General features: G+C 29.4%; 1 pseudogene; it reads right to left on the bottom strand.

The window, feature by feature from the left end:
* The window catches only part of LOC116766347 (mucin-2-like), a 48,181-nt pseudogene extending 26,286 nt beyond the window's left edge, over positions 1–21,895 (bottom strand).
* Between the last annotated feature and the right edge of the window lie 4,826 nt (positions 21,896–26,721).

The following is a 26,721-nucleotide window of genomic DNA, read 5'->3' as shown; positions in this document are numbered from 1 at the left end:
GTATTCAACTTAGAATCATAACTTTTAACTTGAACTCGTGATCCTTTAATTTATATATTACTCTATAAAATACCAAAATGCAAAATTCAAAAACGTAAAAAAATATAATGATTTTCTATGCTGGAACTAAAACCTTGATATCTTTTAAAGATTTTTATTACAATATCTAGCGTCATATATAAAATAAAACAAAAAAAAACTTCTTACGCTGTGTTATATAACGAATAAATTTAATATCACATGAAGAGAAGGTGAACAGTCGGTCCGACAAAAGAAGAGTTGTCGTCCTCGATAAAGACCACTTGATAGAATACTTCCCTGTAGTAAGGCTTCGAAACTAATGTAATGTGTACTAGTTTTTATTAATACGAACAGTCTAGAAGCACCGAATTATTTACGTATAAATGAGACATAGAATACAATAAAATATACCTTTCTGTGATTTCGAATTGGTTGGATTTAAAATTAAATTTCATTGACTTGAAAGTTTCCTCCTTATGTATGTATATTGAAAATACCTCATATATTATGTATATTTTTTAAAATTCGTTTTTGTTAAATTAATATTTGGATTATTTCCTCAACGAACATTCTGAACGCGTGAACGCTGAGGTGAACGTATGGAATGGACTAAGTTGTTAAGTCTCGATCGGCGGCCGGTAACCTACATAACATCACCACGTTAAACTTACATATGAGCTTTCAAATACGATTCGACCACTCGCTTTGCAAATATACTTTGATTGCCAAACGAATTCATTATTTTTGAATAATTGAATGTAAATATTCGAATTTAAAGCTTAATGAATTTAACATAGTATGTCAAAATAAGATAATCTTTGAGAAAAATTTCAAGTGGTTGTAAAATAAGCGAGAATAAAAACAGATACACTAGTTAAGACATTACGTTCACTTCGTCTGTTACACTAAATAATATAATTATGTCCATGCAATAGAAGTCACGAAATATTTACCAACTGGACGTTTTGAACCATTAAACAGTTTTTTTAACTCAATTTGAGTGAGAACTTCTTCAAATTCATTTAGATAAGATTTTTTTTTGTTTAAAAAAGACACATCTTTAAAATATCTTATATAAAAACCTATTTCGTATTTTTTGGCAAAGATTGTGCTTTAGTTAGTATGTTGTGTCGTATCTTCTTTACTTTATTAATTAATTTATTTGATTTTTACTTAAATAAAACACGCTCGTAATCGGAATAAATTGACCTTAACTTAAGATATATATTATACATGTAATTATTCCTTCAAATGACCAATAACTAGCCATCATTTGCTCAATAATTTGACCAATATTAATTAAGTCAAGCAATAATATTTGAATACGGAGGTGTTATAGGAACTACTGTTGCGAAATGTCAAGGGAATATAAAAACCATATATCGATATAGATCGCTTTAAAGGTTAAATCTGCAATTTGACAAATTAAATACCTACTACAGGCAACTTCGTTTCCAATGACTTTTAACAGAATCACTAATCCTAATTCGGTTAATGCATCTTGAAGGTTAAATGAATACTGAGCAAAAAAAATCACGAATTTCAGACATCAATTCTATGTATATTTTATTAGCTAAACCATTTTGATAGATCGTAACAAACAAATACCATTTTATTATTTAATGCATCCAACATTCAATTCAAACAAACCTCATCTACCTTGTACTAGTTTTTGTAACGGCAGGAATATTGTTTGAAACTCATAGTTCATCATGTGACATTTTGTGAACGTCATAAAAAATATTGTCAACTGACAAATCTAATTTAAAAGTCAAGTTCGATGTCTGGTATTTATAAAGCTTTGTGATCGGACAAACGAAACAAACGTAACTAGATCGACAAAAGTTGATTTTAAATGTTTTTATCGTGTATTTTTTTGGGTACACTTTTTGTACGCATCATTTAATTTTATAATATAAATTCCAATGTTGTTGTAAGGTGGAATACATAAAATTTTCTGTATGCTTTCAAACATGGGGAAGAACCCCTCAGACCAAATATAAACTCGACCAAAGCTGTGCGTGGAACTTAAAGTTAATTCTATGTTTTTTTATTTAAGTCTATTTAGTTTGGTTCATTAAAAATTATTTTTTAAACACTAAACATATTAGTACCTCGAGACTATTTTCCCTTTTGTCTCTCATTCGTTTTAAGGCAATTTAATTTAAAACTAAATAGACTAAAATCATTGTAATGAAATGAAGCAAACGTTAAAAAACGTTCAGTGACTTTCGGGAGTGAATATTCTCATAGATCTAAGATTTTCGCGAGTATTCATTTAAATGAAACTAGTATTATTCGGATTTACTACGCGGATTTTAAATCCGAATAAAACTAATTTCATTTAAATGAATACTCGCGAAAATCTTAGATCTCATTATGTGAACCAGTACAGACTGGAAATCGCAAACAGAATACGCCGGTTGGAGTACCTCAAGAAAAAAAAAAAAAAAAAGAAAAATCCGCCTAGTAAATCCGAATAATACTAGTTTCATTTAAGTGAATATTTAAACATGCTACATACGTACATGAAAAACATAATCTACTTATTGGTTACACAAAAAATAAAACAAAATCACGTAACGACTAATAAGGACGTCAACAATATGTCAACATTAATTCCATGCAAAACAATTATTTTTTTGAGTTGTACGTAAAAATACAGTAACAAAATGAAAGACCACTTAAAAGACAAGACAATAAAATATTTTGATCGAGAAGTTACATCCTTATTACACAACAAAAAGCAATACTATCTGTTACTTGTTAATGTAAAAAGCATATAAATTGGTCAAATGTTGAACTAAAAATATAATAAAATAAATATATATTCTGTATTGCTTGACTGCCAGTACTTCCTCATTCTACTACCTACTAGCAATGGCCAACGCAAAGACAGAAATTATTCTATAGACAAAGACATTACTACTATGGGCTTTAAATAATGATTACAAAGTCCACCGATCCAGTTAATTGGGATATAACTGTGTTTTGGACATGTAATTCATTAGTGATATAAAATTTGAAGCGAAAGCTTGGAATGTGTCTAGTTGACTCATGCTATCAAACCCGATGGGCTTAAGGACATTGCAAGGGTTTACCCAGTGAAGGGTACAGCTACATGTAACTGATATAAACGAACGGATTTTACGCTTGCTCGGATAATAATTACATTTTCGTAATAACTAGACCGAAAATAGAATCACGTATATTATTAGATTATATTTATTTGTAATTCGACATCACTGAGACTCGATCAATTCAACAATCACAGCGTAATCCTAAACCGTATAATTTTAACGTATCATATTAAAAGAATTCGAGCCGAAATCAAGTACTTGTTAAACATTCAATTAACACTAAACACGTCCTTGTTTAATGTTAATAAAATAATCAACATTTCCGTATTAGTTTTTAAATTTTTATACCTTAATATCGTTTTCATATCGAAGAATGGTCTGGTGAGTAACATTAATCTCTTATGTAGGCGGCTAATATTTCAAGTTCCTATTTAGAGTTGAATAATTAAAATTGTGTGCATAGTTTGGATAAATTTATTTTATAAAAATATTATACTCACCGAACGATTGCGTCAAGTGGAACAAAAAATAATTACCTGTGAAATATTCAATTTATTAATAACAATATTATGAAAAAGTCGTTATTTGTATTGAAATTGAGTGTTAGTATAATTCTGATTGATAGCAAAATAACTTATATTTTAATATAAGTTTATCGTACTTTTTTCATTTAACAGTAACTTCATACGTTTAACCCTTTGCGCCCACAAAGTTTCGAACTAGTACCAATTGTCACAAATGATTTTCTAAAAGAGCACCGAAGCAAATTTTCGATTTTTAATCTCTTTCGTGTTATTATTGAACACACGGAAACAAATTTAATAACTGGTCATAAACATAATTACGACATAGATTGTTTGAAAATAGTAAAAATGCCATTCCCTCGATAGTGAAGTGTATATTAAATATCTTAAGGAGCAAGGCAAACTGGCAGAACCTATACTTGAAGTAATTAAACATGTTATAATAACTGTCTTACTTACTATTTAGTTTTGCTCTATATTTCTCAATACTGTATAATAAACACCAGTTATAAAAGAAGGGTAAAACTAGAAAAATAGTTAATCTTATGAGTCTCTATACTATGATCTCTGGTATTGAATTATTCAAAGTAAACTTTTTTAAGTTTAAGTATTTTTAATACCCTAATACGTTTAATAATATTTGATTTTAGAGATTTAGCAAAAAAAATCTTAGTGATCACGATTTACTGTCATGAAATCTAAAACGTTATCCAAATAATATTGATTGTTAGTGAAACCAATGTTTGAAACAAAATCATGTTACTTTGTGGGCTTAAACACGTAAAACAATCTTATTGGTACATTATTAGTTCTGCTTGAATCCTCATAAAATGTATACGTGATTTTATATTGAAATTTCAAAACATCCAAATTAATACAATAATAGGGGTAATATGATTATTATGAAAAAAAAATTGTTTTAACCATCTAGAATAATCACGTATAATAAGATTTTGACGTTGTTAAATAGATTGTCTTGCTTTAGAAGCACACTTAAATTACTTTATCTTCAATTATATTAAATGAACAATTCTTACATTCATTTTACACAGGAATTTATGCAATTTCAGTAATTGTTCAAAGTGCTAGAGCATTATAAAATATTCTTCGATGGTAACAATGTTGATGACATAATAAAGATAAATTTATATATATATATATATATTTATTTACAAATCATTGTTGTGTGAGAAGACATATATTACCTTGATATTTCTAATCACACACCATTTTCAATTAGATTAGGTTTAATTAGAATAATGTCACTTTTATTATATTTGAAATGAGTCCATATTTATAAATTCATAATGTTTTAATATCTTTAAAACTCTCTTAGAATTAAAAGACAACGTGACGCAATGTTTTGTTCTACAAATTATAACCGCCATTACGGAACAATACTTTTACCGTTTCCGTATACAACGATTGTGTTCAGACCGAGTCACTTTACTTCTGTTTACTATTTTATAGAACGTATCAAATATTTTAAAGTTTGCAATCATTAAGTATTACATAACGTATATTGTTTAAATCTCTTTAGAATTATACTAGTTTTTTTGTTTAGATCAAACTAGACCTTCTACATTATAAATTTTTATAAATTAGTTTAGGCAGTACTTATTGCTCTACAACTTGTAACAGAATCACCAGTCCAGTAATTACATCCTATATGTAATATTCAAGGGTAACACATTTAGGAGAGGGTAGTTACAATATCGTACAGAGGGAGCTGGTTTACTATCATAAGAATTCCCAATCAATATCAGAATATAAATAGCGTAAAGCTTAGAATTACAAATACACCATAATTTAAATTATTATTCAGTAGAATTATTTAAAATAATTGAAATTCTGGATAAAAATTTCTGCCCTTTTATATTCGGATACTATTTAAGTTTAATTAACTAAATATGTTTTGGTAAAACTAGTTTTTCCAATGTTATAAAATGATATTAAGTATTGCCATTGTACGAATGCGTCATTTGGAACGGCTCCTAAAAGTCCGGTCCGCTGCGACCAAGGTCCTCAGCTTTATCTGATCGCTTTTATTTAATTTTACAGATGAAAGGATTTGCAATTTAATAGGCTGTGACATTTGTGTTTAAAATTATAATAAAATAAAAACAGAATCGTTTGAAACTATTTGATATTTTAATATGTATTTTGAAAATTTTCTCTATTCGTTGATTTTTTGAAATGAAACTACTTATGCGATTTCCAACAAGGTTGCGTTTAACGTTTAACGGTTTCGGGGGAAGGGGGAGGAGGGGGGATAAAAAGAGACAGAGCGAGAGGGAATGCGTGGCGCTCGAAAGCATGTGGGTAATCAATTGTCACTTGTAAGTAATGTAAGTAAAGTTTGTCTTAAAGGCAAAACTAAAAATTCCTTAAAAATCAATTACCCCTTCCTGTTTTCATTTCAACACTACGAAGTTTCACTTCTTCCGCGCGGAAGGATTTTACGCACAATATTTTTTTTTAATAAACCTCCAATACACCTTATATAAACATACAACTTTTAATAGTAATATCGATATAATTGCCCTCAATATAATAAATAATTTTCCATCAATCAACGTTAAATTGAATCGATAATAAACGTACTTTTTCTCAATAATTGCATAAACACCAGATCCATTTAGCAGTAATCAGTAGATAATTATGATTAGACGAGCTACAACCTTCGACCCTAAGACATCTAGGTAATCATAATTTGAACATTTAATTTTCAACTCTACCACAAATATACAAAGTCGATTTTCATATTTGCGATTATTTGTGACAGAAAACCAAAAACTCAATTTCAAAATTGATGTTCATAATAAACGCTGAGATGTTCCGATTATTAAAACACGTCGGCCATAAATAACACAATATAACACAAATACCAATACTGATGGCATCTCGTGTTATTGGAATTCCCATACTTTAGTACTCGATTGTTATCATTAATGCATAATATATTTGTAATTTTGTAATTCAAGCATTTTAAGAACAAATTCTGTGACGCTATTTATGCTAATATGTAATTGTCAAACTTGTAAAGTTTTACGATGTATATAGAGCCTTAATAAACGAACTGTCATAATAGTAAATGGTGCAAGAAATTTTTCGATTCTGAATGTTGAATAGACAATAATACATTGAGAGCACCCATTACTTCGATAGTATTCATTGACTGCATCTTATTTACAATAAACTCTGAAAACTCTGGAATATCTCCTATAGAAATATTTGTATTTTAAAGAAAATGGACATAAGCCAGAAGGATGAGGATGAAAAGAATTGTTAACTCTATTTGTATCGTTAAATTGGAACAATTTTATTCACAAACAAAGATAATACTAAAGTGAACAATATTTCACAATATATAACATTTGATCGTCTCCTTTATTCTCCAATAACTCACACACTATTTATTCGTTTCCGTTTTATTCCAATAACACCGACAACTTAACATTGTTTCAAAATATAAGTTTTACAAAACTGGTTTAGATATGAAATAGCGAATATATAATTCACAAGCAAAACGAAATTCAGAACGACAAGAAGAACCTTGACACCATAAAATGTACAACTGTTTCAGATAAAATAATTGGTCTATATAAAAACTGGACGCATAAAGATTCATCTTAATCACCACCGTATTAAACCGAAAAATGATGAAAAATATGCAATGGAAGTAAACCATTTTAAACTTTAAAGTTTCATAAAATAAAACTTTAAATTGCATGTATTTGTCTATTTTAAATATATAACAATATATGTGTATATATATTTATATATGTATAAAATTTCTAACCATATCAAATATCTTATAGTCTCTTTGCGATTTCTGATGCGAAATTGTGGAATAAGTTGTAATTTTTACATTTATTTTGTAATTAATAGGAATCAATCAACAAAAAATAAAAGAATACGAAATCAAAGTAGTTATTGTTGAAATAATATGAGAAAAATTAATAAAACTAACCACATAATTATATGAAATCTTTCAATTTAAATAACAAGCACTTTATAATTTATAATACACTTTCACGTACCTACAATAATGTTGTTAACTTGAAAAATATTTAGTAGAACATAGAACATTGTCTTAACATAGAACATGTCTGCAAATTTAAAGATTTGAAATAATTAAGAACACAACTTATTACTTTTATTAAAATTAGAGTCAGACTATTGAAGATTTTTATTTCGATGGGATATTTTAATAAATTTTAAATAAGATGAAAATCAATAGCGGGTCACATTTATAGATAGATAAAACTGAAACCTTAAACAAGCACGTATATTTTTACGACAACATAAATACGAGATAAAATCACAGTATATAATGCCGATGCAAGTTGCATAAGTAACACAAGTTGCAGGAGGATTAGCAACTGTTGCCAACACTTGCATTACTTATTAAAATTCACAGCGGCCGCCAATGCATTAAGGTCAGAGGATCCGAACGAAAGTGCGCGTGCGCATTTAAATGTCGCACACAAACGAGCAAAGGGCAAAGAAAGTTACATTATTGTTATGTTTTGAATTATAATATGAGTGAAATTTTATATATACAAACATTGTTCAAGTTTCATGTGATAATTTCTTTTTTTTTTCCAAAAACGTTTTTTAACGATGTCAGTTGACTTGTCTATTTGTTTAATGAATTTGAACTTCATCCGTTTAGTTTTTCCAACTATAGGAACTGCTTAATTTATAACCAATAAAATAAATAAATTACGAAAATTTATCTTAATACTTATAAGATGTGATATGAAAGAAAAGCCTTAAGAAATAAGGTATTTTTTCTGTTTTTTTTTTTTTCTGTGTCCATTTATATTTTTAGCGTCAATGATTTCGTAAAGCAGCCTTTTTATAGCTTGTAATTTTTAATTGAGCCTTGACTTTTATTAATTAGCAACACATTTTTTTAGTATCTTTGATAAAGCCTCCCGAATGGAGCCTCCGTGGCGTGGCAAACGCAAGTTTAAAATTATTATACGTTGTGATCATGTAGCTTACTGTTTTATTGAATAAATTAATGTAATAATATAATTTTTTTTTTTAACTTAATAATATATTTCTTATAAAAAATAAAAGAAGCTAAAATTTAAATTTTAAATTTATACAAAAGAAGGCTTTGTTCAATAGCTATATTATTATATCGTTTGCTAATTAATTACAAGTGGAGCATAAAGATAGAGATCGACCTCACGAGTACTGTAGAACTAAATGTATAGAATACTATTTATAGATTAATAAGTGTGCATAATTTTTGCATAACATTAATTATGATTCATATCTGAAACAGCTATTAATGTTAATTTTGATTAAAAGTAAAAAATGTTATCATACTGGTGCTAGACCAAAAATATATTATCCCTAGCTGTGGTATATTTTGTTTAAACCGAACTGTTTTTACATAGAAAACACACTCTACGTATATATCTGTCAAGTAATATAGTATAGTCCATTCACAATAATATAGCGACAAGTATTATAGTTGTATTGGCTTTTTGTACCAATGTGTTCATCGCCTTACTTGACATAACGTTACGTAAATCTTATATGTATCAAGAATATCAACAATAAGTAAAGTTGTTATGTATTCATCAAAAATATATTAAAAATAATGTGAATTTTAAATGACTTAATATATTTAATTGTAATTTGAGTTGTCAAAAATGTTTTTTTTTACACAGACGAAAATATTAATGACTATTAAACAAATTTGTCGAAGGCAATTAACTAGTAAATCTGACATTGACCGGTTTGTTAGCAACGTGGATGTAAAAACGAAAATAGTAATGCAATCCGATTCGTTCCGTCGGCTGTTACAGAATACGATATCTGTACGGAAAATGACTCGTTATATAACTGTTATAGATATTTGTAGAAACAAGAAATACGGCGTCTCAGTTGGGCACAGAATGACATGAAACATATTACTATCTTACATAGAGTACCGAAATATGTAAATGTATAGTAAAACTGTATCATTAGACACGTTGTAACGACTTTTTGCAAGTTTCCTTTCTGTTACTGATATAAGATAACATTGTTCTTTCGATCAGATATTAGTTCAATATTGTAAACGACTCAAGGCCGCTCACAAGGTCGAGTGAAAAGTTGAAAAAATTATTTGGATAATGCTCTGTGATAGTGAATTTAGGATAACGCAAAGTTCCAACGTTCTATAAATAGCCTTATCGTTTTTATTTGTTAAAATATTACTTTTCCATGATTCCACATCACAACGCGTTTATAATTATTCCATTCCGAAAAATAAGAAAATATTTTTTGTCTATAAGTCAGGAGATTAAACGAGGCAAAAAAAATGCGGATGAGAAAGTAGAAGTTTACTCAGGTAAAGAAGAACTGGAAAACAAAAAACAGAAATGAAAAACTTACTTGATCTTTTCATGTTCAGTGTAATATTTTTTTGCGCCCGCAATATATGAATTCTCTGACAAGTCAATATTAATAGCTCGAAATAGCTTAAAGATCGTAACCACCAACACTGACCCGAAAACGAACATCGAATTACATGCAAAGTGTTCAATAACAGCATTAAATTGTTACCGCAGATCAGCAATCAGTACACAATTACAGCTCGCAAATAACCCGGGATTGTACAAATTTATTGAGACGGTTCCTTTCCTTGATCGCTGGATACTCATAGTGGAATAGGTATTTTAAAATGTCAGCAAGGTTTTGAAATCTTAATGGAATTCTCTTAGAAATTATATGACATACACGGACACACACATATGTGCCATAGAGATCAAATAGACATGTAAACATTTATACAGTCGGTGAAACTGATCACAAACGTAATTATTATTTGTTCAAAAGAAAGCCTTAGAGGTGTCCGTTTTAATGAAGATTCGTATAAAGCGTTTCATTAATAAACATATTCACAAGCAATTAATTATTTGTAATATGTTAAATTGCGACTGATGTCTATAAATCAATCTCCTTACCTCTACATTACTATTTCACTATGTATCGATAAAAAATATTTAAGAACAAAAGAAAAAAATTACAGGTGATAACGCGTCACACCCGGAGTCACACATTATATGTTAAATTGTATAATTCTATTGTTTGTATAATTTGAATTCCAATTATACAGGAGAAGTCGCTTGTAGACGCATCTCTGATTCGCGACATGCCATTATCGAAAGTGGTTTACACGCACATGTACTATATTCATTGGTAGGTCAATGCACGCTGTAATTTGTTTCAAATATTTTTATGCAATCTTTCATAACATGGATTTTATTTTGCATATTAAGTGTAAGTTTAATTTTAGTCATACTATTTAGATAATTACGATGCCATACATTTCTATGTATTCAAATCACGTCCACAAAAACCAAGAAATTATTTACATAAAATTAACTATATAATTTATTAATATAAAAAAGAAACAGCGTATATGTGATAATTGATACAAATATATAATGTTATCATAATATATCTGTAACATTAAATAATTAAACGAATGAAAGCATCAATACAGAAGCGTGTCCAACGACAAACCAACCGAATTACGCAGCGTTACGAGAAAGTAAGATTATCAATTAATGTTACACGAGACAAGACGAAACGATCGCTGTTACGACAAACGCTCCGTTGATGTTCACTCTGAGATTACTATAGAACATTATTGTGATAACAAGCCATTAAGATGTATTAAATGAATGTGATCTCTATGATTTCTTCACGTAAACATCTGATATCATATGAAGTCAAGTTTTTCGGATACTAAGCGTTTTTTTTATTTTTTTATTTCTACATGTTCCGTAAATTTTATTACTATTCAACAGCCGTAATCACAGAGTAACCGAAAAACTTGGTTATGATACATACACATCAACTAAAGCTTTTTATTAACTATCTCAAATGTGTATTTGAAAACAAATATTTGCAAAACGCACAATTGTGATAAAGGAGTTCCTTTGTACGATAAAGTATTATCTATTTATTATATATGACGAAAATTAGTATATTATTTTATATATCAACATATATATGTATGGTTTCGTAATAATATTATATTTTTAAACATCATTAATTTAATACTTTTCAATTATTATTTATATAATATTATTTTTGCATTTAATGTAATTGATCTTGATTTTCGTATGTTAGGGTAAGGTTGATTGGTAGATAGAGTTCCAGAATGAAGTATTTGATTTGTGAAAAATTTATAATGTATGTAATAAAGATTTATTTCATATGTAATATAATGTTACCTGAGTTCGCTGGGCGCTGGTCACCGCGAGGCACAACAGGAGCGCTACCGCACACCACCAAAGGACTCGCATCCTCGTTACTAGAACAACATAATAATATTAACAAAATATTCTGTTGTTCTTTACAAATAATCTTTATAGAAACATCATAATATTTCTATAACGCAGCTTATATTAACTCTTAAATCATCAATATCACAAGAAGTAATTGTTAAAAGTTAGTGTAAGGCATTACTTTTACACCCTGTATATTGATATCATTTTTACTATAACATTTATTATGTGTAGTTGTTTATAAATGAAAAAGAATTATCCAAAAAGTATTAATGTAATATTAAAAATATAGGAACATGTTAATCATAATATATTCGGTTTATTTAAGTTTTACTAGAAGTAATTAAAAGTGCCCGACCTCAGTCTCACACCAATCAACCAGAACTGGTCTTAATCTACTGATATCTTAATCGCACACTCCCATCTTACGCTTTCACTATCAAAATAAACTCACTGGAAAGTGATTCCACTGAAGTATTTCAACTGCATTCCAAAAATAAACGCAAGTTGTCGAAACAAATATTTTTCATATTTCATGATTTTTCCATTTACACAAAATATTGTCGGAAAATGTATATGGATACGATTTGTCTGAGGAATATTATATATACATATATGTATATGCAAATTCAGTATCTACAAAATTTGCTAATACTATTCAGTAAGCAAACAATTAAAAGAAAGGAGTATTGATAAAAGAGTACTTGAGCAAAACGAACCATCGGTTCACTATGAACAGAATAAATAAAAGGGCTATAAGAAAAGGAGTGTTTAAATAAAGATGTTATTACTTCGTAGTAAAATAGGGTTCAGAAAAAAGGGTTTATTGGTAAAAGATGAATGCACGCGACGTTGACGCGTGAGTGCGCCTCCCTTGCAACAGCCGGTCGCTGACCACATCAGACCTGGTTGCCATGTGGAGCGGGCACTGTAATGTTTTGTTGACGCAATTCTTCCTTTTATACATTACACTGTTATAGTTCATCGACAATTTAGTATAACGTAATTGTTTATTGTGTTCCGCTCTGATCGGCTTCATAGAAATTTTCTTCATTTAAATTTTTCAACTTTAATAAAGTTTGTCTCGTGACGTAAATGGTAATCAATACACAGTTTGTAAACTGACGTTAAAGTCAGTTTATGGCCGGTGCTGGAAAGTCTCTACGCAAAACAATCTCCATTGTCCATAAATTAATAAACTATGGTATTTTATAGCATTAGTCAAGAACTTTCTCCTTTACCTTATATTGGTTCTGATCGCTTAAAACCTCGATAATTTGGATCTTTTACAAAGACTTAGACATATGTTTTGTATTCTAAATCCTTCCATAGAAAGCCCACGGATTTATTTCAACATACATCAATATGGTATACAGATCAAAATCTGTTATTATTCTGATAAAATGTTAAATTAATTTTGTGTGTAAATTTCAGACACATCCTGTCATCAATCAATACATAAATTCTTCATATATTGAATTAAAATGTACGGTTATTAATGGAGCCACAAATAATTGCAAAATCTATTGATACAGCATAATTTTAAGCTCTAATAAATAATAAGTAACAAGTTCAAAAAGGTTTTAACAATAATTAGTCAAGCTGTGTTTACAACATGACATTTTAATGTAAAGAGATTCTTCAAGATAACAACCTTCGTGGTTCTCTTGAGCGGGTAGATCTTTTTACTACAAAGTAAGCCAAGATTACCGAGTTAAGGTTAATCAGAGTCCAGTGGCTGAGAATACTTATATGAACAACTCGATGTTACCATGAATATAAAATAAAAATAAAGTATAGAAATGTGTTTATGGAAAGTGATTATTACAAGAAAATTATTGTAGAATATATATATCAGAGTTATTTTTATGTTATAAGTACATATTTCTTCATTATAAATACACAGAAAACCAACCTCTTCTATAAATTACATTGAATATTGTTACTTGGTAATCGATTTTAATGATACCAATGTGATAACAGCCTCAGTTATATCAAAGTTAATTTTATTTGTAAGGTTAAGATCATGTTACGTAAATTAATTAATAAATATAATATTTCGTTGTTATACATATTGTGGGTAAGTTCTCAACGAAAGTGAAGAAAGCTAACAATGGTAGTTATGAAATAAACAGATTTACTCAATGTAGATAAATTAATGCAAATTAAGTTTAGAAAATTTTTAAACCATTAAGTATTCTTTTGTTTTAAATTAAAAAATATAAACATATACAGGTATAATAAAATTGAACTCTCCGCTTTATTTACCAACAAAAAATTTATTATAAAAATTTCGCGAAATTAAAAAAAAGGTGAAACTAGTCAGTATAAAGCTACTCTAAAAATTTTTATCCGCGTCAGGAAATAGTTTTCTATCGTCTCCCGTACAATCTTCGCCGATTGTTTAACATTTCCTGTGTATTCATTATAGCTTCACACACTATAATCTATCGATAAATTACTACAAGGTGAAACATTTGATCTGCTTTGAATAGCAATTTAATTATTAATGATGGAAAAAGCAAAAGGTTTTTTTTTCCTATTAATTACATTGATTATTCGAAGCAAGCTTTCTAGAACAATTTGTACAAAAAATGCATCATACTGAAATTTCCATATCAATATCAAAGGTCGGACATATTGATGAAAAAAAATTATTCCTAACAAAAAATATCGATAGGTTAATACAATTGGTAATAATCATATGTTAATTGGAGAAGCCCTGTCGTGACAAAACGCGGCACGCAACACATGATCATAGTGTCGTCTTAACGACTTAATGAGCCTCAGTGTCGTTCCAAAATTATTACGGCAATTTATTATTATTTATATGTTATTGTATACAAAATTTATTAAATGATAATTTAAGTTGTAGCTCAAATAATATTTGATTTACATTTACGTTTACTATTGTTGTTGGTGGAGAGATCTTTGTATGTTTTTATTAAGAACTAATAAAATGAAATATGTAGTCAATTTAAATGAAGATTTGATTGATGTCAGTATTTTATATAAGACGTACTCGACTATGCATCTTATGTATATCACATGTCACGGTCCTTATTATAATTAATCTTGTATCGGAAAATGTGATGTACATTTTCAGGAGGTATATGCCATCTTGTACACGCACACGCCTTGACAGACATTCTCGCACAAGTACCGTGATGTATGTCAATAATTAACAATACCTTGAACCTAATCACCTAGCTCAAATGAATATCTTAAATAATTACCTAGAATTAGGCCTCAAATTATATAATATGTTAAGAGTTTATTGTATTTTTTAATTTTATTTATAGTTAAAGCGTTCATATGTGGATCGCCACTATAACTTAAGTAACACTCATATATATTTATGTTCTAAAGCCTATATGTTCTAGAAATAGTCTGAGGTTTGGTTAATAAAGATTTAACTTTCACAATGAAACCGCAACACAAAACTACAAAGACCAGGCACATCTTATAAAATAGACAGCTCCATAATGATCTTTCTTATACACATTTTTAATCTAACGGATACATTTCATTCAAAACAGTCTTAATCGTACCAGAATAGCTATGATAGTCAAGCACTGTCCAGTTGAAATAAATGTATATAGTTTTAATATACAATAAAGGGAAAATGACAGAAACTTGATCCTATTAACTCTTACTGCAATGACAACATTTGATAGATTTAACTAAAATGTTTACAAATAACTTAAATCTACCTGCCATTGTTATAAAACAGATTAGTCGTTTAAACTTTGATTTATATATGCATTTGGTTTGATTACCGCTTCATTGCATAACAATACATGGTAATGCAGCGTTAAGGTCAATAAGGTCGGTTAACGCATGGCGATAGAATCTCTTCCTGTTGCATTGTATTTAATATATTCAATTAAACAACAAAGGATTTAAGACCTTCGTGTTATTTGGGTTGGTGATTTGGGATGTTGGGAAATCTTATCTATTTTAAATGTTATCTTATGGAATCTTATCTTTTTCAAAATGTTTCATATTTAATAATTATAACGAATGAAATATTTCAAAGTTACAGACATTTTTCTTTTTAACTCAAAAATGTTCTTATGTATGTATCTGATTGTGTCATCGTAGCTCTAAAACGGATCATTCGTTTTCAATGCGGTTTATTTCATTTGAAAATCAGCTTCCTTATGGTAGTTTTTAGCTCTGTTTCATTACTATCGATCCAGCAGTGTAAGAGTATTAGCTCTTTTCCATAATTATGTATGCCTTTTTGGGACTGATTGCTCCACTCGTATCAGTATAATCTTTAAATGACAATGAATACGTGAGTTCCTTTTTTTATTTAATAAAATTTTGTTACAAAAAATACCTTTCAATGTACATATTTCCATTATATAAAAATGTATTAAAATTCAAAACGGTCTGTACTGTTTGAGTTATGTTCGGTTCAAAAATTGTGGCAGTCACTTTTACAAATAACAAAGGTATTGTTTAGCATAAAAATAAAATCCGAGATATTCTAACGTTCACTTTCGCCTCTTACATGTTTATAGCTCTCTTAACAGATACAATTGTTGTATATAAAGTAATTTTGTAATACGCTAAATACAACCTTAAGACGATACAAAAAAGAGTTCCAATTTCCCAAATTACATATTTCGCACGTTCTAACAGCATTATTCGTTGAAGCACGATATGTTTACAACATGTTTGCACCGTCACACTTATACGGAGCGTTAAAAGTTCACAAATCCTTCCACATTAACTATCAAACTGATGTACTGAATAAGAATCGAATATCGCTTACTGTATATACAGATCGTTAGTTTAGTTAAAAGCATTCCCAACAGCTATGACAAGCAAATTTTAAACATTTCATTTAGATTTGAATTACTTTAAATAAAAATTGCAATTCTAAATCCAATAATAAAACAAATAAGTATAGGTGACACTCGTATAATGTACAATACGGAGCCTGTATACGAATTACCTGGCTCGTTCACGGCCACTTGAGTTTGAACCGAGCACTTTCAAACGACGTATGTCATTATGTCACAGACAAAATTATATATAATCTCGTGAAAACGATAACGTTTGACGCTAACGCTGATTTATTATTGTAATTTTTATACATTTATCATATTTTATTAATTAAATAAAAAAAAATGTTATACATGGTAAAGAAATTATTTATTTATATCTTTTTAAACGAATTTAAAATTAAGTCCGTAAAAACTGATTACTTAAATTAAGTTTTGCCAGTTTTCACACTGACTTATTTTCACTTTATGAGAAGATTATTTTTATAAAACTAATATTTTTCGAATAAACTACGCGGATTTTTATTATTTAAAAAACTACATAATCCCGACGTTTCGGTTACTTTTCAGCAACCGTGATCCACGGGCAGACGAGATGTGAATGTCTATCAGTCGACCATGTCACACCTTATGTTATATAACAATTATGTAGTTTTTAAAATATAAAAATTCGCGTAATAAAACCGAAAAAATATTAGTTTCATTTAAATAACTCGCGGAAATCTTAGATTTTTTTGTTTAATTTTTATGTTACTTGTTATAATTAAATTATTTCTCTCAAATAATTGAATTGGAACAAATATCTCATACCACGACATCTGTTTACTTTCTAAAGCTGTCCGACGCGCCGTATCAATGACACTTTCGCTCGTAATACAACGTAATACTTAATAAAGCATTGATTGCTTCCAATTATAAATATTGTTAATGTATTTGATTTACGTAAACCATAGTTGTAAGGGAATTGACGGGAATTTTGGAAAAAAAATTAGATAAGTGTAATGTTTGTCGCTGTGATAAAAATACCATATATTGTCATACATTTAAATATTGAACATAGATAGAAGTAAACCGGTAACTTTCTAGAAAAAATTAATTTCCAAAAATCTATACTAACAGTATTTAAATTAAACTAAGCGTTGCAGTCATTCTTGCTGAAGGATGACAGGAAAAACCATGAAGTGTTCCACATTTTTGGGATTATGTAGACGAAAAAATAATAAAAAAATACGAAAATTTTAGTTTCATTTAAATGATTAAAAAATCTTTGATATCATTATCTATGTAAAAATTGTTTTTTAATGAAAATGCTTAGATTTCATTGAATATAGACGAAGGCATTTTAATTAAATTTAACTCTATCAGAGCTCATACATCATTCTGCATCAGACACGGTGTAATTTACGACGGTATCATTAAATTTATCAAAAACATCCGAATATAATTGACATGCAGCCAATAATAAATATATATTATTTTGATATACAACTCTTATCGATTTAATTATAAAATTTAACTAGACTATATGACATGTGGAGATAAAAAACAATTTATTTTTCTATAGAGTAGAGATTTGTTCAATTTCACTACGCTTAAGGACGTTTAGACCATAATAAAGAAAAGTATACACTATGATTAACTTTCTTTTCCGATTTTCAATGACCAAGTGGAGTTTCAATCTCCGAGACTTTAATATCATGTCAGATCTATATCCAGAACGGAACAGGTTATACTTTCTAACAGACTTGACCCACATTAGAAACTGAATGCAGTCACAATCACAGACTGAACTCTGAAACAATGAGTTGTAAGGATATGTCAGGACTGTGAGCTTAAACAGAACATGTGCAACCTTCATAGCTGATATATTTTTTTTAAATGAAAGTGTCTCTGTTATTTTTAATCTGTATTGAAAGTTTATTACTACAGAATGTGACAAATGGAATTAATGACTTAGAAAATAATACGATTGCAATTCATATTATAATGTCGTTTGTTTTAATGTTAGTTTATTTGTTAGCTACGTATGTGTGTGTCTGTATTAACGTGTGTGTGTTTGTGCATAATTAAAAAGATTTTATTTGTAATATATGCTAAATATAAATTTTATGATCCTAACTGTCGGCACTTATCTAGTGACTTTTTTGCTTTTAAGATTTCACTCATTATAATAAATTAAGAGTTATTTATATATTTATTAAATTAAAACGAGTTAAAAATTGTTGTTGATGTTTCATTGAGTGTGTCTCTGAAGGTTGCGGTGCCAACCCTGTCGACTTAACGCAGGTGTTTATAACTCAAAGCCTCCTATAAAAAACTTGACGGAACATCTTTAATATCGATCAAATTTGCTTTCTATAAGAAAGTTAACTAATTATGCTTACTATTATGACCGGCGTTAAAACTTACTGACGTTTTAATGGGAAAGTTCATTTAGAAAAGTCATTTAAAAGGTGTTTTGGAACTCTTTATTAAATTTAATTCACATCAGAGTTATATTTATCGTCTATCTGTAGTTCGTACGGTTCTGTAGCCTGTTAATGTAAATTTTCTAACGGACGCCATATAAAAGACATCAACGCGCGTGGCGATTATTTTAATAAAAACATATATAGACAAGCATATCTCTAAATGCAATTTTAAAATGATAATATAACAAAGTCTGTGCGTTTGTAATGAAATTAAACGTCAATTAAAAGTATTTGTTCATTTAAACGATCGAAGTCGTTTTGGATTGAGTATTATAGTAATCATTAAAACTGTTTTACGACACAAAGTAAAGCACTGTAGCAATTTTAAAGAAAACTAGACTCTATTATTTATGTATCAACGAACATATTGCCTTATGACGACATGCTCTGAAAGGACTTTCTCTGTAACCACAACGATTTGTTTAAGAGGTTTTTATTTTGTAACAATTCATTACGTTTATTTTTTATTTAATATTTAAATTATATGAATATTCATATAAAATGAACTCTTTCATATTTCTAAGGGAATAATTTGAAATCCTATATTTCTACAAGATCCTGAAAATATTTTATATATTAGTGTGTATGTTTTTGTGTTACATAAAAGTTAATAAACACATAATAGCAATTTTTATTTCTACATATAATGAGACAAGACACTCTAATAGTAACGCAAAAAAATCCTGAAACAGAAAAGAGAGAACTTGTTTTTTATAAAAAAAAAATAAATTGGTCTGTATCAGAGATCACAAAAATTCCTTAAATAAATGTCCAATTTAAGTGAAAGTATGTATAATAGAATAATATAAATAATAATAATTTGAAGTTAACTTAGAATTAATATATGAATGAAATAATAAAAGGAAAACTCGATTAAGAGAATACGTCAATATATATATATATATGTATATGTGTGTATAGTTTTATTGCGACTTATGTCAGTGGAAAGTGCTTGTTAAAAATGACATTTCAACAAAAAAATTACCAACACGAATTGTTTTTTTTTTTTTTTTGGCATTTCGTTATAAATGTCAAATGTTGAGCTATAAACGGGGATTGATGATATTTAATTATAAATTTTATTTTATACACATTATTATTAAATATGTTTAATGAAAAAAATATATTTATAACATATTTACATAGAAACAAAAATAGTGTGAGTACATATAAAATGTTTGTGAATCTTTTTAAAAGGTATACAAAAAATATGGAGTAGAAAGTAACGTCTCGCTCGGACTAGTTTTTGTCAGCAATTATTTAATATAGTATAAAATGTACGAGGCTGGCCGGCGGCTACAGACTGTAGGATTAACAAAAAGCACAAGAGCTCCAAGTATGACAAATAGAAATTAATTTAAATGATGATTTCTCGAAATAAAAATGAATGTATAAATGATTTTTATAAAGGTCTTACTCTTGTATATAAAAATTTACAAGATTTTGAGCTTAATACATTAAAATTTTTACGAAAATCTAAAAATGTTCATATTTAAAAATTTTATAACTAAGATTATTTTTTTTTAGTATTAAGACTGAAATATTTTTAACTTAGCAATCAGAAAGGAGTTTTATTTTAATAAATCCTTAAAGAGAATGTGTTGCTGAAGCGGATATAGTTATAAATGGATTGAGTTGTAATTTGTTATAACTTGTAATACGAGTAACTAATTAATTCAATTAATATTGGGTGGTTAATAGAAGAAATATAAGTTGTTGTAGAGAGAGATAGGGATAGTATTTAACAAATATGTAATTATTAATATAATAAAACAAAAATATCATAGAAAATTATTAATATTTAGGACTTAATAATATGTTTTATTAAAAAAAAAACTAAATTTCGAAAAATAAAATTTGGTTTTTGATTTTTTTCTGATATACAACAATTAATATTAAATAATTAATTCAATAATTTCATTTTATAATAATTAATATAAAAATAAGTGTTAGTAAACATAAAAACATTGTTTAATTAAATAGAATAGTTTTATTAACCACGATTTCCTTTTCCGTACAATAAACGCATAAAATCCGGTATAAAGGGACCAAGATTAAAGAGAAATCGATCTGTTCAAATAAAACATCACTTCTCTAAATTAAGTATAATTTAATGTAATATGTATATAATATACAACTGTTTAATAAATAAAAATAGCGGAAAATAAGAGCCTGTTATAATTTTATCTTAAATATAAATTAATTCAGTCTAATCGTGACTGCGGCCACACTCATGGTCGCTTATTTAGAAAGCGTAAGTTACGATTTTAACTCTTATTGAGTAACTGTTAAAGGCTATAGAATACTTACAGATAATGTTATGCAAAACATCCACTAACAGCACAGATTCTTACCTTAATAATGTTCGAATTATATCATGAAACAACAATATATAGCACTGTTTATATTATTTGTAAATCACCATCGTACCCGGCACTGAAGGAAACACCTGGATCACGATTAATAACTAACTCAAACCCCGCACATCAACAAATCAACGTTCGTAAAACGTTTTTGTCATCCAGATATCAATGGAACACTGTCAGTGACAAGAATTTTATTCTGAACGCTCCAGTGGCTATGATTGCGATGTTATTTCTAAGTTTTGCGAACGTTGATTTGAAATGTGGCGGGTACTGTGCGTACGTTGTGTGAGTAGCAGCGTGTACGCCAATAGCGGTCGGTGCGCGAGTTGCGACTGTGAGACGACGGTCACTTTTGCTCTCAACTCTCTACCCGGCCTGCTGAACCCACCACCCTAACGTGATCTGTTCCACTACAGCAGCCACCCTCACCGATACGCCTGAAACGGACCAAACTACACTGGTTGGCGTAAAACAAGTTGCGTTCACATTTACGTGTGCTGAATATGCTTTCGACTCAATTTGGTAATTTGTATCGCTTACAGCGCTGACATAATTTCATTGTTTATCTGTTAAGCTTAATAGGACATGCATGCTAAATCTGTTGAATGTGCCAAAATATTGAAAACATACTGGTGTTGAAACTGAAACATGCTCTCTAAACATTAATATGTCGTACAAAGCTTTTGTCGCTACCTCAAGGCGTGTTATTACGTGAGCGTTGTTTAAGAGTGAACTTCGATTCGCTCATTGCTTCCTGTTCATACTAGTTATAAGTTAATTAGTGAGGAAATTGTAACATAACTGTCACAAATTTCCTTTCTTACTAAACTTAGTAACGGTAGTTATATGACTCTTAGAGACGCGTTACAAGTCAAAGAAATGGTCTTTTTTTTCTTAAATATCTTGCAACATTGTTAAAGAGTTAAATAGGGGGTCTATTATTATATAGGAATAATATTTTTTCATTAAATCTACAATTTTAAGTAAATAAATAATATTATGAAAAAATCTTTTGATTTAGAAATATATTTTAATGTAAAAATAATTATCAAAGTTTTTTAAATTTGTAAAGATTAATATAATTTTTGGTTATTGTGAGGCCTATAAAAAATTTTTGATTTTTGTCCTGATTCCTATATTCTTTATTAAATTTAATCAAATATTTAAAGAAAGAAGATAATAAGTTCAATGAACACGTGGTCACCAGTTAAATATGTGTTAGCAATATGAAAAGCTACTTTAAGTTGTACTAAAAATAGTCCAAGCACTTTTACTAAAGAAATGATTTAATAATAAAGTCATATTTATCAGTAATTTTACTTACATAATTAACCCGCTCACCTCCGTTACCTTTGAGTTTTACTACGGAGCTTTTAATAAAAGCCTGACCTCGAACCGACAACATGTTCGTGGAAAAGCCTTTAAAGGTGTATATGACTTAAATTGTATTCATTAATATCTCGGTCGCTATTACTGATATTAAAATTAATAGAAATTTAAATTATTTTACATTATTATTTAATGCAAACAATACTTTCACTGATGCGAAAGTAAAATCTAATCTTTAAATAAAAATAAACAGAGATTTATGAAGAACCATATTATATATTTATTAATCTTTTCATTTACTTTATTATATTGTATATGAAAGTCTTTTATTGCAGTATTTATTATTACGAAACGGTATCAATTCACTTGTATTAAAAAGTCATTTTCGTCTTTATTCCAGTCAACCGTTTTATATCCAAATCAGGGAAGTGCACTAGAAATAACAAAATTACGCAGTAAATTTCTCTGTGATGAACTGAATTTGGAGCAATTTTCATTTTTTTTTCCAGTCTCGTACTCAATATGACGAGTCCGCCCACTAACATTTATGTGTTTTTATTTATTATAATATTCCTTGAAATAGGAAATAGGATTCCTTGAAAATAAATGCTTAAAACACACACATCTACAATTAAAATGTACATAACGCTAGTTTAATTACAGCTTGTAAATAGATTTCAAAGATGTAAAGAATTCTTTGTTTACTGTAAACTTTTGGATACTCGTATGTCACACTTCACCTTTTATATGAACTGTACCTTAGTGTGTTAGTTGCGTCATTCAATCATTCATATTTAATAAGTTTTACTTATTATTATTTGAAAACCATTCTATTAGCAGCAATTAAAATATAACTTCTATCTAATTTCTACAATATAAAAAAGAATTAAGGTGGTATAGCCTCGCACGGGGTGCACCAACATAGCGGCCGATGGCTTTCGCAGTGGTTTTAGTGAGTAGGGGCCTGCCCAGGCCGAGTCCCACACATCCTCTCCGGCCCCACCAAGGCCGGTTAGACGGCTCGTAAAAAGAGTGTTTCCCTGCGTCATCAAAAAAAAAAAAAATAAGTTACTACATCAGGAACATGGGCTGGCTCGACCGGGAAAATACCACCCACTCACAGAAGATAGGCGTGAAGATTTGTCCGATGAATGAGAGAACCTATTGCCCTTTCCCTTTTCCCATTCTTTCCTGCCCTTTCCTTTTGCCTTACCCTTCCTCTCCCTCTTCCCTAACCCATAGTTGCGACGCGTCCGCAATAATAGTATTGCGGATGTCCATGGAATACGGTAACTACCTCCACGAGGGAGGCCGTTTGCTCGTTTGCCCCTTTTAGCATAAAAAATCGATTTTGTCGCGAAATGTACATAGATTTTACTTGAAGTTTTGGGCTATACTTTCTATTCTTATGACAACGATACATCGTTTCTAATAACTAATTTAAGTTACATTTTATATTAAGATCTTTATCTTTAAACTCTTGTACAGAATAATATTTCAGGATGCCAAGATTAAGACAAGATTATTATTATTTTTGAACGAGAAGTGTCGGAGTGTTGAATAATTCAATCGGTAAATATTACTTATTTCCATTGAATAAAGTCTTCCGATAAAATATTCTATTTTATGTTTAATAAAAACAATAGGGGAAAAAATACCTGTGTTATAAATTCAATGTTATTTTTCTGGCATGGTTGCTATAGATATCATTCATCAACATTAGACGAAGAAATAAGCTGGTTACTTCTTTTCGTATCCTATTGATCTCATATATCAGTTAGTTGTTAGAGTGTACCTCGCTATATTCGTAGAAAAATCACGCAATATACCCTAGTGCTATAAATTGAGTCAAAAATTAAATGAAAAATATGTGATAAAGTTGATGTGACATTTAAATTTATTATATTTTTAACGAATTTTATTGAAACAGTTGTGATTACACTGTAATAGTTGTAAAAAAGTCTTCGTCTATCGTATTTATAGTTCTTACCGGCTCTTCTTTGTGAATAATTTTAGTGATTAGCTTAAAAATAAAAAATAAATATATTTAATAAGAAATACGAAAAATCCTTTGTAAGATCTTGAATGTCATTAAGCAAACCTACGAGTGACGGAAGCTTTTGCTAGAAAGTTATTTTTATGTTTTAAGATAAGTTATCTTACGCATCATGTTATGTTTAAAGTACTCGACGTGTTCAAGGAACTTACACCAAACGGAAAGCGCTTGAGAAGGGTTACATTGCCCTCATAACGTTTTGAATAGAGATTTATTACTTTTCAGTTTCAGCATGATAGTTAAGTTTCATGCTTAAAAAAAATGATTTATTCATCTCGTTTTATTGTTAGTAAAATAAGTTTTCAAATATTTTTTTTTTCCAAATCGGTGACAGCGATATTGTTATACATTCAAAATGGATGTTTACAGTTTAATGAGATCTAAGACTCCCGACGTTTCAGTTACTTTTCAGCAACCGTGATCACGGGCCGACGAAATGTGCATCTCCTCTGCCCGCAGTATGTAGTTTTAACAAAAAATAAAGCACGCGTAGTATATCCGAAAAATATTAGTTTCATTTAAATGTTTACAGTTTTTTCACAATCCATCGTCATTAGATTAAACATCATCAGACCTTAAATAAACATTATAACCTCATAAGAGAATCAACACTAGAACTAAATATAAAAAAAAAACAAACCAAACTATTCAAATTTGTCAGCAATTAAGAACCTTCTTAAAATCCAAAAGTAAGATTAGAAATATCCACAGTCGTAACGAATCCTCAGTTGTTTTTGCTAAATCCGAAAAAAATTGTAATTTATATTTTACATATAACTTATAAACAAGTATGCTACAGATGTTCTAAGGTCGTATATGATTATGACCTATGCAACTTATTTAGTACAATAAAAAAGATTTTATAATAATTACTTATTTTTAACAAACATTGCATGATCTTATTACCTTAGTCCCCGACCTTGTGATGGCACTGCGGTAAGGATATCAATATAAGAATTATTAATAAATATTACCTCCTAAGAAATATATAACATAAAAAACCGTGAAAGAAGACGTCTAAGATGTACAGAATGGTAAGCATTTATTCTTTAACTTACACCTACGATATTATCATCATCATCATCAACGTGCGCTTAGTCCAAGTTTGCATCTTCACACTACATACGAAGTGTTTCTCTTTTCTCACAATTTTTTTTTTATTTGAAAGGTGGCAAACGAGCAGACGGCCTAATGAGATCTAAGATTTTCGCAAGTTTTATTAACGTCGGGATTATGTAGTTTTTAAATAATAAAATCCGCGTAGTATATCCGAATAATACTAGTTTCATTTAAATGAGCAGACGGCCTACTTGAGGGGAGTTGTGACCGACGCCCATGGACATCCCCAACATAGATGTTGCGGATGCGTTGCCAACCTTGATTGTAAAGGAAGAGGAAGAGGCGAGAATAAGGAAATGGCAGGAAAGCGTGGGTATAGTAAATGACAGGAAAGGGTGGAAAAGGGGAAAGGGCAACCGGTTCTCTCACTCATCGGATGAAACGCAGCCACTGAAGTCTACTCACGCTGATCTTCTGTGAGAGGGTCTTCTTCTTTCTTGGTCCTATGTCCCCTAGATGGGGCAGAGGGCATCCACAGTACGTCGCCATCTCGTTCGATCTTGAGCTTCGCCTTTTATGTCGCTCCAAGTCCTGCCGATGTTTTTGACCTCTGCAATGATCGTCCGCCGCCAGGTCTGCTTAGGGCGACCACGTTTCCGCTTTCCTTCAGGGGTCCAGTCTAAGGCTTGTCTCGGTATGTGTTCCGGATCCCT

Source organism: Danaus plexippus, chromosome 15 (genome assembly GCF_018135715.1).
Source record: "Danaus plexippus chromosome 15, MEX_DaPlex, whole genome shotgun sequence".
NCBI lineage: Eukaryota > Metazoa > Arthropoda > Insecta > Lepidoptera > Nymphalidae > Danaus > Danaus plexippus.
Note: the sequence above shows the minus strand (reverse complement) of the source record. Positions and strands in the feature narration are given on the sequence as shown.